Source organism: Chinchilla lanigera, unplaced genomic scaffold (assembly GCF_000276665.1).
Source record: "Chinchilla lanigera isolate Chin_1 unplaced genomic scaffold, ChiLan1.0 scaffold00015, whole genome shotgun sequence".
In the NCBI taxonomy this organism is placed as follows: domain Eukaryota; kingdom Metazoa; phylum Chordata; class Mammalia; order Rodentia; family Chinchillidae; genus Chinchilla; species Chinchilla lanigera.
Window position 1 is genome coordinate 19,555,320 of NW_004955416.1, and position 15,385 is coordinate 19,570,704.

At 43.3% G+C, this 15,385-nt stretch overlaps 1 protein-coding gene across 6 annotated transcripts in view; it reads left to right on the plus strand.

The window, feature by feature from the left end:
* Window positions 1-15,385, plus strand: part of Sv2b (synaptic vesicle glycoprotein 2B) — a 194,369-nt gene that overhangs the window by 98,906 nt on the left and 80,078 nt on the right. Inside the window, exon 2 of one of the 6 annotated variants that reach the window (XM_013512682.1) lies at window positions 4,496-4,566. The exons of 4 other annotated variants lie outside the window; for them this stretch is intronic. The gene's annotated coding sequence lies outside the window, so the exon portion shown is untranslated. Of the gene's footprint in view, window positions 1-4,495; window positions 4,567-5,676; window positions 5,774-15,385 lie in introns of all 6 variants that reach the window. One more of the 6 variants, XM_013512681.1, reaches the window with a different exon arrangement.

The following is a 15,385-nucleotide window of genomic DNA, read 5'->3' on the forward strand; positions in this document are numbered from 1 at the left end:
TTTTTGGTTTTTCTCCGGTACCGGGAACTGAACTCACGACCTTGCGCTTGCCAGGCAGGCGCTTTTGCCGCTGAGCTAAATCCCCAGCCCCTCCTGCTTTGTTCTTGTTGCCCAAAATTACTTTTGCTATTCTGGCTCTCCTTTGGTTATATACGAGTTTTAGGATTTTTTTTTCTAGATCTGTAAAATATGCTGTTGGCATTTTGACTGGGACTGCATTGAATCAGTATAACAATTTTGGAAGTAGCTGAAGGCTTTTAGATGGGCAGCCTGGTTAGAGAGGCCTTGTCATGCCAGTAGCTCAGGGTCTCCCTTTCTGCTCAACCATCTGTCACTATTGGTGAAAACTTTCCATATTCAGATATCCAAGGGGCATTAAAAAATCTGGGAAATGCTTTGCTCCTACACAAGCTTCGGCCTCTCTGATTGCTTATGTTCAGGTACTTGATCACTTACCAAGAGATAATGTTTCTGTGGAAGGAAGCTGATGCTTTACTTCAGAGTCCAGTCCTTGTGTACTGTTTCACAGAGGTCCAGGCAGAATTGCTGTGCTGGAAGCAAGCTTTTGACCTTTGCAATGTTATCTTCAACAGACCTGTTAGGAATAGTAAGTAAGGCACAGTGAGTTTAGGGATGTTTATTGGGCCATATGGTCTTGAAACATGTTCAAATGTAATTAGAGGAAAATGCCAGGCTCCTGGTGATTACTTTTGAACACACCTGAGGGATCAGAAAGGAAGGCGCAGGGTGTCAGCTGGGGCCATGAAGTGGCAGCTGTAGGAAGCCCTGATGTGTCACTGTGGGTTTTCTCATGGTCACGGTCAGTGGTGGCAGCTATGGCCCAGTTTAGTGAAGACAGTGTGTGTGAAGGTCAGGTGGACTGTACTAGGGCTAATGTATTTTGAATAAATAAACTGCAAACCATTCTCAGTATCTTGGGACACCAAGTGGATTTCATAACATCAGAGAGAAGGATTAATACATGTGTTTGAGGGAACTATTTTATGTTTGGCTTTTGCTGCATTTTGGCTATACTGTATTATCAGGAAAAAAGACACACTGTTCCCTCCGTCTTGGGTATCCTCCCACTCCTTCTGCTTCCTCATCCATCGGGCTGCTTCCTATCCACCTTTTAAACCCAAGCTTAGGGGCTGGGGATTTAGCTCAGTGGCAAAGCGCCTGCCTGGCAAGTGCAAGGTCGTGAGTTCGGTTCCCGGTACCAGAGAAAAACCAAAAAAAAAAAAAACAAAAAACAAATAAACCCAAGCTTAGCTTTCCTCTCCTCTGGGAAACAAGTATTCAGAGAAAGAGAGAGAGAGTGACTCACCTTTCCTGGATGTCTCCGGTACCACGTACGAATTCTCAAGTTTCACATTTATTGACGGCCTTGTTTTAATTTTCAAACACTATTATGGGACTTACTGCATGAGAGCCACTATTCTCAGTGCACACATGTACACACACACACACACATACAAACAAACACACACACACATGCACACACATTCACTTAAGCGCCTTAACAACCCTGAGAAGTTAGTACAAATGTTCTTCCTATTTTATAGATGAGAATAATGAAGCCCAGTGAGGTGCAGTCTCTTGCCTAAGGTCACACAGCTCAGGGTAATAGAGCTGATACTCCCCCAGGGGGCACTGGCTGTGGGGTCTGTGTTCACACAGCGTACTCTACCAAACGTCTCTAAGCTCTAAAGTCTAGTGACAGCTGAGTTGCATTTCTCCATTTGTCCCAGCCTGTCCCATCCTGCTGCTCCTCCCGCACGGCTTTTCATCTCAGCCCATGACTCTTCTCTTGTTGCCACACCCTGTGTCAGATCCATGTGCAGATACGGACGGTTCTACCCCAGCAGAGATCTGACAGTTTTCACTACTTCCTTGCTGACGTCTTCATTTGAACCGCTGCCATTGCTGGCCTAGATTATGGTTTCCCCTGCTTCCCTCCTTGTCTCTCACTGCCCCTTCTCAGGCCACTGTCAACATAGCAGTCTGCAGAATAAGCCTGTTAAATTTGTCAGATCATGTGACACTTCTGTTCAATATCTTTCTTTGTTGATGTCCTTTCCTCAAATATCCACATCACTCTGTCCCTAACTTCCTTCCATTCTTTACTCAAATGTTGCCTTGTCATTGCAGTCTTCCTGTGCTTCTTGTCATACAACTCATCCCAGTTGCTCCTGTCTCTCTTAACTTGCCTGCTGCTCCTGCAGTGTTCATATAACATATGCATTTGCTTGTTTGTTTGTGTATTTTTTGTCTCTTCCCCAAAGGACGGTCTTTGAGAGCAGGGACTGTGACTTTTGCTCCTCGTTTTTTCTGATGCGAAATAGTGCTTAGTGTGTAGTGGATGCTCAGTAAGTATTTGTAGAATGAAAAACGCATTGAAATCTTACTCTGTGTTAGTTGCTGTTCTGTTTTATCTTCACGAAATCTCCTTCGGTCACTTGGGTGTCTTTGGAAAATTTACTCATCTCTAACTTCAGTTTCTTTATTTCCAAAATGAAGATACCCATGATACTACTTACTTCTAAGAGCAGGCACATGTGAAAAGCTGAGAACAGTGCCTGCTGTGTCCTGCCTGCCATAGGTGGGTGCCTGGGGAAGCAGAGGGAGATTAGCATGCGGAATTAGTGCTTTGGGGATGAGCTCCAGTGTGTGTGAGGGGTACAGCAGGTTTGTCCAGAGGAGCGGTGGGTGCACACAGCGCTCCAGGGAGTGTGGAGATAGAAAAGCCTGAGATGTAGCAACAGGCCTGGCCTTGCTAGCTCCACAGTGGCCAGTGGCTCTCGGATGCTCTGAGAGGACACGACCTTGGAGGTCACTCTTGCTTCAAGCACAGGCAACTCCTGCCAAGCAGACAAACCCCTTCACTTCAGGCACCTGGGTAGTGATCTTTGGTCCTGGGTATGTATGTATGTGCATGTGTGTGGGCGGTAGTGAGTCACTGCAGTGCTCCTCAGAGGAAACGCTCAGGAAAAGGTTGGGACAACAACCTACTTCCCAGATTGCCTAAACCCAACAGGTAGCTCCCTGCCCAAAAGCCTCTCATAAGGCCAGTACCCACTGAGTACAGAGCAAATGCATCCTTTCAGTGTCTTTCCTTCTTGTAAAGGTTTTGGATCGGATTTGATCTACGAGACTTTCTCTCTGTGGGCTTTTGCAGTGGGAGCCTTTCTGGGTGCCCAACGGCTTAGCTCAGAGCTCAGCACAGTCTGTGTCATCCTGTGGTCAAGGTGATTCAGAGTAAACTAGGGGAACCTCTGGGGTAGTCTGGGTTTACAGGCATGAGTCTGTACGTTTAGAGATCCCACCCACCACCTGGAACTCTACCATCAGAGCACCATTGTACTCTGTATTGAAGCATTTACAAAAGCATCAGGAGTGTTCTATTGAAATGCAAATAACTGTAACCACTACAGTTTAAACCTTTGTGATATAATGCCTTTTATCTCCATTCAAAAACACTATTAAGTTTTCTATTTTAAAAAATTCTAAATGTGGCAGTCTTGTTATGGCTTAGCTTGGGTTTCATAGACTTTTAATGAAAATAATCCATCTGGATTCCTTCACTCTGGCATTTTTTTTCCCCAAAGTTAGAGTGTCATGAGGAGACCTACAGTCTAGTGTGTGACCTGTCCTGGTAAAGGGGGACCTCTTCTGGCATAGTCCTGGTGCTGCTTACTTTCTCGGTAGAAAGGAGACCAGATCTAGACGTACTCTGTCCAGCACCAGCCCTGTGTGACTATTTGCTTTTAAATCCAAATTAATTAAAATTCAGTTCAATTCCTCTGTTGCTTTAGCTTCATTTTAAATTCTCAATAACTATGGGAGTAGGTCTGCCATGGTAAGTAGCATAGAAAGTTGTCTGAGGTAGTACATGAAGATGATATCATTGTTTCTTTTGATTTCCAATTTTTTTTTTTTTTTTTGTACCAGGAATCAAACTCAGGACCTTGCACTTGCCAGGCAGGCCTCGTTCCACTGAGCTACATCCTTGGCCCCTGATTTCCAATATTTTAAGGTTTTAACATTTTAAAATTTTATTTTGTTTGGGGTGGATCTCGCTGTTTGTCCAGGATGGTCTAAGACTCCTGAATTTAGGTGATCTTTCTGCCTATGTCTCATGATTACCTGGGACTATGGTTGCTGACCAACACACCGGGCAGCAGGCTTGCTTGCTTGGTCTTTTTCTTTCTAGAAAGGGTCTTGTTAAGTTGCCTAGGCTGGGCTCAAACTTGTGATACTCTTGGCTTGGCCTCCCAGAATGCTGGGATTATAGGTATCATCACACTGGCTGATTTCTAATATTTTAAGTTCTGGGTAGGGATGTTCAGAAGACAAATTAGCCCACATTTGTGATGTATTAAGAGTTGATATTAGGTAATATTTACCTAAAATTACACACACCCACCCATACCTATTTACGTATCAACATCCTTTCTTCTATTTCTCATTACTACTCTTGACCTCATTTTTACAGGAGGGAAAACTGAGGCTAAGAGTGGTGAGCTAAGTAATATGCATGAGATCTTCCTTTGAATTCAAGCCCAGGTAGGTCTGATGTGGAAGGTTTTGTTTTCTAAAATAAACCCATGCTAAAGACTGCTGACTCACTTTTCTTTAGAAGAAAGTGTATGGATCTCTTGTGGCCAGTCCTCTTCCTCGTCTGCTTCCTTTTGTAGAACATATTATTAATATGCCACAGTGCACATAATTCCTCTAGCCTGAAGATGATCATTGTTAACATTTTGTTCAGCGTTTCTTCTTTTGGAAGGTTCTCTATGCATACAGTATGCACCTGACATTTTCACACATGGACCAGTACACATGGGGCTGTAACATATGTAATTTATGAGGGAGAGGGAATGAACAAAGACCACCAGGCTTGTGTAAAGGCAATGTGGTGTGGAATTTATTGTGCCTGGGTGCAGGCAGGCAGAGAGCACAATAAGGTCTTCTTCCCCCAAACAAAGAGAAGTGTGTCTCTTTTATAGGGATGGAGAGAAGAAGGCAAGAGATAGAACATTAGGTGGGAAGATCCCAATAAACATCTGTGGTCAAAGCTCTTGCAGTCTTGCTCCTCAGTGGGCAGAGTCCTTGAAGTGTCCGATGTAAATTCTCAAGTCTCTAGATGTCCCAGAACCTGTAAAATTCCTCATCCTGTCTTATCTCCTTTCCTGTGCTTGCTGATGACAGCCTTGGGTGTTGAGCTGTTTCCTGCAGAGAGTAGTGTTTTTGCTGGCAGGCAGGCTGAGGGCTGGGAGAATCAGGTCCAATTCGAACCTTACAGGTTGCTCTTCAAAAGACTAAGATTATTGTTCTTGATTTTAGTTTACAGTTGGAACCTCCTTCCAGAATTTCTGTGGATTACACCCAGACTGAAAAGGTGCAGTTTCCTAGGCACTTGTGTTACTAGACCAGGCTCATTTTTAGTGCTCCATATACCAATCCCTGAAACCATGAGTCATGGCAAAGGAGGAAGAGTTTTAATCACTAGGTGAAGAGAAGAAGCCTGTGAACTCAAATCCACCTCCCCTAGGATGCAGGTTAGAGTATTTACAGAAGGAATAAACAAGGTCTGGGAAAAGGTGACTGGAGGCCAGTAAGGTGACGAGATTGGTTGTCTGCCCATGACTAGTCAAACTTCGTGCTTCTTCACAGGGACCATGTTTTAGGAAGAGGCAGCATTGGTGAAATCTGAGGGTGGAGTTTCTGCTCTCTGACATCAAGAGGTCACGTGTGCACGGCCAAGTGAAGAGTGAGTGTTTTCTATTGGTTTGCAATAAATAAAAGTGGTCTCCATGTTCCTGAAAAACTACTTAAACAGTTGTTACCATAGTGACCTCACATCAGCAGTGTTACCCATAGCAAAGTTGATACAGGATATTGCTTAGCTACCTGACCTCTAAAATTGGCCATAAAAGCAAGTAAAGCTGGTAAATTCAGGTTTTTCCTTAGTTTCCCTTAAGAAAGTCTGTCCAACTGTGGACATTGTGGGAAATGCCTTCTTGAGAGCTAGTAGTCAAAAAATATTTTGAGTGTGTGTGTTCTTGCTACTTAAGAGGTTAATATGTTGGTTTTCCAGTTTGTCAACTGACTTGCTCATATGTATAGAAATGTTAGATCTAAGTGCCTGACATCTATCTTCTTCGCTTTACATCTTGTGGTAGAAAAAGAGCCCATTCAAAGTCATTGCTATGCTGGGGACAGGAAGTGGGTCCTCTGTGGAAGCTGATAGGCTGGCATTCTGAGTCTTATTCGAACACACCATCCCAAAGAGGAAGAAGAGTGTGATTGAGCCCTGGAGACAAGTATCTCCCACATGGGATGTGCCTTAGAGAATGAGAAGGGAACATTCTGGTCAAGATCGAGAGAAAAACTCTATGTGAAACTGGATGTGAGCCATTTTCTTTATAATATTCTTCTGCTGGAAATTTTAAAAGGTGTGACTGAAAGAGACTTTGTGGAAGGCATCCACAAAGGCACAGAACTGGCTCCTGAAAGAACCTTTCTAGTCACTGTGCCTGGACACAGCCCTTGTGGTTATTGTGGTGTCCACTGAGGAAAGGACTCATCCAGCTCATGCAATTGAAAGGGTCGTATCCATTAGGTCTCTGTGACCCGTTGGATGGTGTATGGGAGAAAAAGTGATTTCTTTACCTCACACTTTGCAAGGTTCATAGCTGAGACAGCTACAACAAAATACAGATTCACAAGAGAAAAACACACAAATTTATTTAATATAAGTTTTATCTGACATGAGAGCCTTCATAAATGAAAACCCAAAGACATGGGGAGAGCTGCCTATTTTTATAGACAGTTGTGCACAAGTATGATTGGTTAGAAGATAAAAGGGTATTATCTCACCATAATAAACTTGGGTAAAGGGGGGCTTAGCAAGGCCCATTTTCTCAGTTTCTTCTTGAAATCCTTATGAGATGTTCCTTCCTGCCAAGTATAGGGTAGGACACCATCATGTGAAGTATCAAAGAGAAGCAAAGGAAAAGGTCATAGGTTTTATGACTGGGTTCAGAAAAGAAAGAAGAAGGGGAATTTTTTTCTGTGGCCCACTTCTGGGAAGAATACTGCAGGAGAAGGTCACAGAAACTTTCCTGCTTCTGCTGTTTCCTCAATTTCCCAGGTTCCATATTTTGGGGCAGTGTTTCCTGACCCCATCAATAGCCACAGTCTACCCATGGTTTCTGGCCTGGTGGAAGCAGCTGGAACTTGTCTGATGCAGTAGAAACTTGCTGGTGTTTAAGCAGCTGGTTTCAAATTCCCCAGCAGAAACCACTAAGTCTTCCCTCTTGGCAAAATTCCACATACCTATACTTCTATTTATATAGACAATAGTTTGCAAAGCACCTCTTTCTCCCTTATATTTTGATGGGGAATCATGACTGTGGTTTATAATGAAGAAGAAAGTATTTTTTTCCCCTTTGAAAAGAAAGCACCATGGTGTTAGCTGATTTCAGAGGTGAAAGTTACTAAAGATCATTTTGCAAATGACAGTCTCATATTTGTGGATCACAGAAAAGCATCGTGGACTTGGTTTCAAGTCTCCCAGAGACAGCAGCAGGCAGCTCTGTGGGTGGACCCCAGTGATGTCTGATGCAGGAATTTTCCTTCATGAGCTCATTGCAGTGATAAGCCATCTGCTTCTAGGATGATTCCAGTAGCTGTTGAGGAGCCCACAAAAAATATTCCTGATCAAAATTTAACCCTCTGTACCATAAGACAATTTAGGAATAGAATGGCAATGAAGATGCATCTTTTAAAACAATAATTTGCTTCTTGTCCCCCAGCTTGGTAGCTCTCTGAGTTTCTGTCTTCTCCTTCTGCTGCCCCCTGAATTCAAAGGACAGAGCAATATCAGGTGTCTCAGTATCTGAGGGCACACTTTGAAGGGAGCTTTGATGGGCCTTTGGATTTGCGCTGCTCTGAGCTTCATCCACCAGGAGTCTCCTTTTCTCTTTTGTAATAATCTATTAGTTATGTGCCTGTTATTGCTAAGTCCTGCTACCTGCTACATGTGAAACCCAGATAAACCTGTCCTCAAGATGCTTACCATCTAACAGTCACTGCAAGATGCTTGGCTGGCAGGACTCCTTTTGGTGGCTTTCAGAGTTTTTAAAAATGTTGACGTCACCTGTGACTTTTCCTTGCCAAATATGTAGGAGTCACTTGAACAGAAAAGTCAAACAGTGGAAAGAGGCATGTTGAGGAATTCCACCACCCAGCTAGCTGAGCCTGTCAGGTGCCAGAGTGAGATCATGTCTGATACCATGAGATAATGTGGGGGGAACCCCCAGCATCACAGCCAAGGTAGCAAGATGTGGAGCTGGGTGTGAATTGTCTCTGCCTCTCTCCAGGCTTGTGATCTGGGGCAAATCTCTTAGCTCTCTGATCCCCTGTTACCTACAGCACACCCCTAGCTCTTTGGGATGATTACAATGTCGTGTGAGAGAAAGCTCCTGACACAGACTACAAACGCATTAAAAGCTTTCTTTCTTTCCCTGTCTTTCTCTGTTCCTCTAGGATTTGGAGTAGAGCCCAGAATGGCACAAAATGCTAGATTCTAGCATTAATAATGCTTGCGTTCCTGACAACAGTTTAGGCCCTTCTAATCACAAAGTGTATACATTTCCAAGGGTGCAATAGGGTGAGGCTGGAGAGGAGGAGGGACCAATTACACAGAAACAGCACATTGGACGGGGTGTGTGTCATGGCAGAGGAGAGCCACGAGGCCAATAACACTCAGAGACTGAGTCCTTTCAGGATAATTGGAATATGGAGACAGGGATTGGGATGCATGGAGGTGAGTTTAGAAAATAATATTTCAGGAAAACACATGGGACTGTAAGATTGATTGTGAGGCCTCTACTAATAATTTCCTTACTGAGAAATGTGGGGAGGGTTTAAGGGTTTGAGGGGCTGCACGTTGATGTGTGTGGCCATAATTGGGCAGCAGAGATGTGGGACCCTAACCAAGCAGAGGGCAGGAAGTCAACAGTTCTGAATGCAGAGGGTACCAATGTGATAATCCTAGAAGATGGGACATTTCCGGGACAGGGTAATGGCAAGGCCGTACGTAGCAAAGGACAGGTTAGTATCACAACAGCAAGAGTGAATGAAGTCTGGGAACAGAAGGAAATTGAGACACAAACAAGTGGTCCTTGGGGCCTGTGACTGCACTCAGACCCGCACTTCCGGTATGTAGGGGACGGATCGTGAGCTCCTCTTGGTATCAACACTGGTCTCCCAGGCTTCTTTCTCAATGACCCACAGATCTCTATCCACAGAGTCTCTCAAGTCTTTTAAGAAGAGATCCACCTTTCAGCCAGTGCTCCCTCGTAGAACAACAAATCTGCGCCATCTCCGGAGTTTTACTTTTGGGACATGCTTCTAATATTCCAGTGACCCACATGATGGAGAATATCTTGTATGCAAAGAGAGGATCCTTTCCTTACGGGAAGGCTGTCATTCTTAGGGGACAGTAAAATTTCTATTTGTTACAGTACAAGGGTATAACAGAGGAAGCTTGTTACATTCTCTTGGGTGTCCCCAGCACTGGCACAGGAACTACATGTGCCCCTCCAAGTAGTGACAAAATAGATGAATGCCTGCAATGGTGGAAACTGAAGAAGACCACTCCCTTGGGCAGAGGATCCAAAAAGGGAGACAATGAAGCTGACATCTAGAGTGTGGGCTGTTCCACCAGGATCCTTCATGGCAAGATCGAGAGTAGTGGCTGATAGGTCTCAAGAAGCCATTAAGATATACATACAGTCAGGCCGTGTGAATGGGGCTGATGGCACTGGGTAGGGGATGCATCAAAGCAGCACTAGTGGACTAGAATCTGCCAGCCACACAAGAAGGGGGTCGTGGTGTTGGGCTCTTTCCTCCCTGATCATTTGATGATGGTCATGGCCCTCCTCAAGGTCAAACTCAATTCCATTATTGGCTTAGTAGTTTCAAGTATTTGCTCCTTAGTTTTAAGGCAGGCTTTCTACCTGTAGAATTGTTTTTGAATCAACAGTATTTTGAGGAAAAGAACAAAAAACCCCTATGTCTGAAATGCTCAGCAGTCGTAATGCCTCTTCTTTGCTCAGGCAGACTGAAGTCCACTGGAAACAAGACCTACTATAAACACTTTCTTAGGTAAGTCCTGTTGGGTCCAAGGAGCCTCTAGGTGGATTTGTGCAGCAGCAAAGGTTTCCATTTCAATAGCTCTTAGTTTTCTTTCTAAAGACTTTTGGTTCTTGGGAGAAACAAAAGCAGGGCTAATATTCTGCCTTCCCAGATTTTTCCCCTTTCTTCCTCTGGCTGAGCCCACTATCTGCTGTGCTGATTTCATCCTCTAGCACTAAACTGTCAATCAGCGAGCACCTTCTGTTTTCATTCAAGGCCCTTCCCAGCAGGCCCTCACTTCCCTGCCACAAATGCATGCAGCCATCCTCCCTAAGTCCCCCTGGCCCCTGCTGGACTCACTGCCCCTTTGGCAGATGGTTTGGCATTACCCAAGTTTGCTAAAATGGTTCTATCACTCTTAGAGCTTACTTAGAGTGTAGATGTTCCTTAGTGATCTCACACAGATCTGTTCAGTTGTTGCTCTCAGTAAATATACTTGGTTGGGCATACTTGATTATAAGGCACAGCAGAGTTGTAGAGGAGTGTTTTGGTAGAGGGAAGGCCAAGATCTTGAGGCTGGGGGCACCAAGCTGTCTGGCAGGCCTAGCCACTTATGCACATAGATTGCTTTACTTAGCTCTTTTTAGCATCCAAGAAGTATCTACCTAGCAGCTGGAGATTTAATAGGGATATCGGGGACGCATCTTGGTATAGGAGATGACTGTTGAATTTACTAGCTATATGACCTTGGCAAGAGAATAACTTCTCTAAGTCTAGTTATCTCATCTATAAAACAGAGAAAAAAACCCCAGAGAAATAATGGCACCTATCTGCTAGTGTTGTGAAATTGAAACTAGGTGATCAATTCAGCTCAGAGAATGTTACTTTCTGTCCACCTTGACGGCAGCATTTCCTGCCTGGGCGGTGATTGCAAACTTCTACAATCCACAGATGCTCAAGATTTTTACCTTATCTCTGGCAAAGATCATTTATCACTTGCATTCTTCTTACTTACTTACTTTTAAAAAGATAAAGTCACTTTTATTAACTGAATGTCTTTATTTAGGAAAGAAAGTATATCACTCCCATAAATGCAAAAATAGACACAGCAGATGGCAGGTGTTCTGGTGCATGCCTGTAATCCCAGCACTGACGTAGGAGAATCACCAAGACTTTGAGGCCAACTTGGCATCATAGTGAGTTCCAGACCAGCATGAATACATATACATAGCAAGACCCTGTCTCAAAAAACCAGATGATCAAGCGAGCAAGCAAACAACAGCTACAGCAGCAGCAACAGCAACACTACCAGCAGAAGCAGCAGCAGCAGTAAGAACAATGACAACAACCACAAAACAAATACAGTGGAAAGAGTACAATATTGTGCTACTGCCTATAAGTCAGACACTATTCCTTTCAAAAGCTCTGAACCTTTAAATGTTTCCACTTCATTAGAAATGATGGTTAGCAAGGTAGAAAGGCGGTGGGAGAGCCACAATAGGCCCACAAGACTTTTTCCTTAAGTTGTAAGGGACTGAAAGAACATTGAACATGGAATGACTTCTTTGTTATTTGGTATTACTTAATGGTGCGTTTGAATACCTTTTGAAATCATGTCAGGTATCATGAAAGGCAGCATCTTCGCTTTCCAGAACATTCACCTTGGGAATCGGTCATTTGGGAACAAAATATCAGTAGGTGACTGCGGGTCAGGTCAGCAGATGAAAAAGCTGGCGGGTCCTGATGGAGGAAGTTGGAGGTGGAGATTCAGAGCAAAGCTCCTGCAGTGTTGGTGCTAAAATCCCGAAGGGTCTCACCTGGAAAGGCTGCAGATTTGCAGCTGATGGGGAGATGTTTAGGCTGTTATTATCTGTTTGGCTCTGGTATGTGGTGCTGCAGAGGTTACTGAGTATATAGAAAAGCATTTCTCTATGTGCACATTTATAGAATAATAGTTATTTTTGCCGAGCTCTTTCTTGATGACAGGAACTATACCAAGTATTTTGAAAATATTAACTCATTTAATTATCGTAGCAACTCGGTGAATAGAAACCCATATTCTCCTCATTTCATGAAGAAAGCAAAGCTTCACAGATTATCAAGGGCTCTGATTCGCAGAGCTTCTGAGTGGCAGAGTTGGCATACGTGTGGGGGGGAAAGGGGGAGAGAGAGAGAGAGAGAGAGAGAGAGGGAGAGAGAGAAAGCTGTCAGAGTCCAGAGGAGTCCACATTTATAATCCCAGGGAAGAGTTGTTGGAATTCCAATAAGTAACTCCAATCTACCGCTTCCAGTGCGATCCATGGCAAGAATAAAGAGACAAACACGTACCTGTAGTTGTGGGGTGTGAAGGAGGTCCTAAGTCCAATCAGAACAATGGCTAACCTGAACAAAGGCCGCGACCTAGGGCTGAACCCAGGTTTTATTAATTTGTGAAGAGGGGAGTGGCTAGGAGGTTGAGTGACTGAGAATGGTGGGAACTATGTAAATTCTGTGAGCTGGGCTAGGTAGGAGGTACAATGGCACCTCTGCAATAAGCAGAGAGAGGTTTGCAGAACATGCACTGGATTCTGGTAACAGGTAGCTTTTGAATTTGGAGGAATCTGTATAACACAGTTTGAGGAAGTATTTTGTGTTTTTGATCTGTTGCCTCAGCTTTGATGTCAGCCCCCTCTGCCCTGAGATTTAATAGCCTCTTTCTCAAGGCTTAGTCCCAGTTGATGGCTTGGGGTCTCTCAGCTCAGTTCATTCTTAGTAATTGAGAGCTATAGGCGGGGGATCATTGATCTGCTTCAAAGACCACATCAGCGCCTCAGCTAGACCCATTTGCATTGCTTAAAGCCAGTTGAGGGGAATAGAGTGTTACTTGTGCCAGCTCTATACATACCAATACATGGAATTAGGACCAGGTTTAGCCAAAATGGAGACAAATCGTCTTCTTTCAAGGAGAGCCATCCTGGTGGTCCTCCATATATATACATTGATTGCCCAAACAGTAGATTGCCTGGCTCTTGGTTCATTACTGTAGCTACAGTGGCTCACCTTTCTGCTACTTAGTGCTGTTTTCAGCAGTAATCCTTCTCACATCTGCTGGCAATTCGGTTTTGGGTGAATCAAAGATGCTCTGCTCAGTGACTCTTGATTCTGTTACAGGGTATACCGTGTTGTGGGCAGGAGGAGCAGGTTCTGTCTACTCTTGGGGACTCACATCCTTTCTTCCGTGGTTCCTCTCTTTGTGGTTGAGCATCTTTATAGCGCAAAGCACAGTTCCCCTCCCATCCTGCCCTGCTCATAACAGGACCAAAGACTTGGATGGTTCTCTGGCTCTGCCTTTGAATCACAAAGAAATTGCTCATTCCTGCAGTAAGAGAACTTAGGATAGGGGCACTTTACTTTAAATGAGCACAAGAATGACCCAGGGAGCTTCCTAATAAAGCAAATTTCTGTCCTGTTTTAGGAGGGTTGGAATGGGGTACAGGAGTCAGCATTTAAGTAGCACCAGATGATTCTAATAAAGGGGTTTGAGGACCAGACAGTACAAAACACTTACCTGGCTTGAGAACACAGAGGAGCAGAGAGAGAGAAAAAATCAGCTTTTCAGGGAGTAAAAAGCAAGCATCTAAGATCATCTTGCCAGAAATATTTGCATAAATTAAATACATACACGTTTATATAATATTATGGATAGTATTGGTGTAATAATATAAATTATACACGACTTACCTAGCTTCACCTAGGGTGATTATTTCATTTTATAGTGTGATCATTTTCTTTTTTTTCTTAAAAACAATTATAACACCATAATATTTAGCGGTATAAATATGTCAAGATTTAATTATCTAGTCCCTGTTGTTGAACATATGGGTTGTTTTCAAGGTCTGATGTTAGAACCGATGTTATGGTTAACATACTTCTACATAAATCGTTGTCCTGTTTTTTTGTTTTAAAAATAGCATCGTTCTGAAAATTCAAACTGAGGCTGACATTACTTTCAGGGGCTTGCTATGATTTATTTGCTGTTTTTTTCTCTAGGCTCCCTTAGAAAAACTAGGTGTTTGGTTCTTGTCTAATAATCAATTGTTTCTTACACCTTGGAAACTGGCTTCCTGTTTCTAACACAATAGAAAATAGATGGGTGACTTAGCTAAGAACAAAGAAGTGTTTTTAATGAAATCCTAATGAATCCACACTGTTGTAAGTGGGGCAAGTACAGAAGTGATTGCTGGAAATCTCAACAAAGGTAGTCTCCCTCTCCCAGGCAGGCAAGTCTTGGTATTTTCAGCCCACAATTGACGTAATCTACCCCAGAAATATCAAGCGGTGTATTTCAGGAAGCATCACAGGTGGTTAAAACATATTTTCTGATCAGAAAGTTGATAACACATAACTCAAGCCTTTCTCAGAGCACGGCACCCTTCCAGTCTCAGCAGGGAACTTTGGTGTTAAAAGAAAGACAGAGAGTAAATGTTTCCTGTTGCGTTGTTCTTCAAGATGCCAGCTCATTTGACCTTTTTGTATTATTTTTATTTTTTAAACAAAAGTAAAGCACAGCATTGAACTAGCTGGTCTATTCACAGTGAGGCAGGGCCATGCCGGCTCGTGGACCCTTTTTGACTTGCTTTCAATGAGGCACAAGTAACTCCTAACCTCTCTCATTGAGCAACATGTACAAGGGCCTTCTGGGTTCAACATTCTGAGATTGGTGCTGGAGATTCAAAAGTAGGTAAAATGCAGTGCTTTATCTATCCTAGATTTTTTCACAACCTCCTGGCAGAAAGAGAGAGAGACAGAGAGAGAGAGAAAGGGAGAGTCACAGAGACAGAGACATACAGAGAGAGACAGAGAGAGACACAGAGCAACAGAGAGACAGAGCGAGAAACAAAGAGACATGTATCATTATAATATGATGTAATATAGAGATGTATATAATTGCTAGGAGTAATTCTAAATATTTAAGAATAAAGAACTAACAAATTGTTTTTTTTATTTTTTATTTTTTGTTTTTTGTTAAAAAACAAACTGTTAGTAACTGTTGCTCTTGATCCTAAAGGGACATTCTCCTAAATATTAAAGTAATCATGCTACTATGTGTTCCTTAGATGGTTTCAAGTATTTTCACAGATACATGAGAAAAAAAATGTTGAGTCAGGTGGCTGGATAGGGCTTCAGAAGAGAGGAGGGGTTGGAGCCTTAGAAGTCAAATGGCTTATCCAGAGTCTCACAGTGACTTAGATCAGGCTGG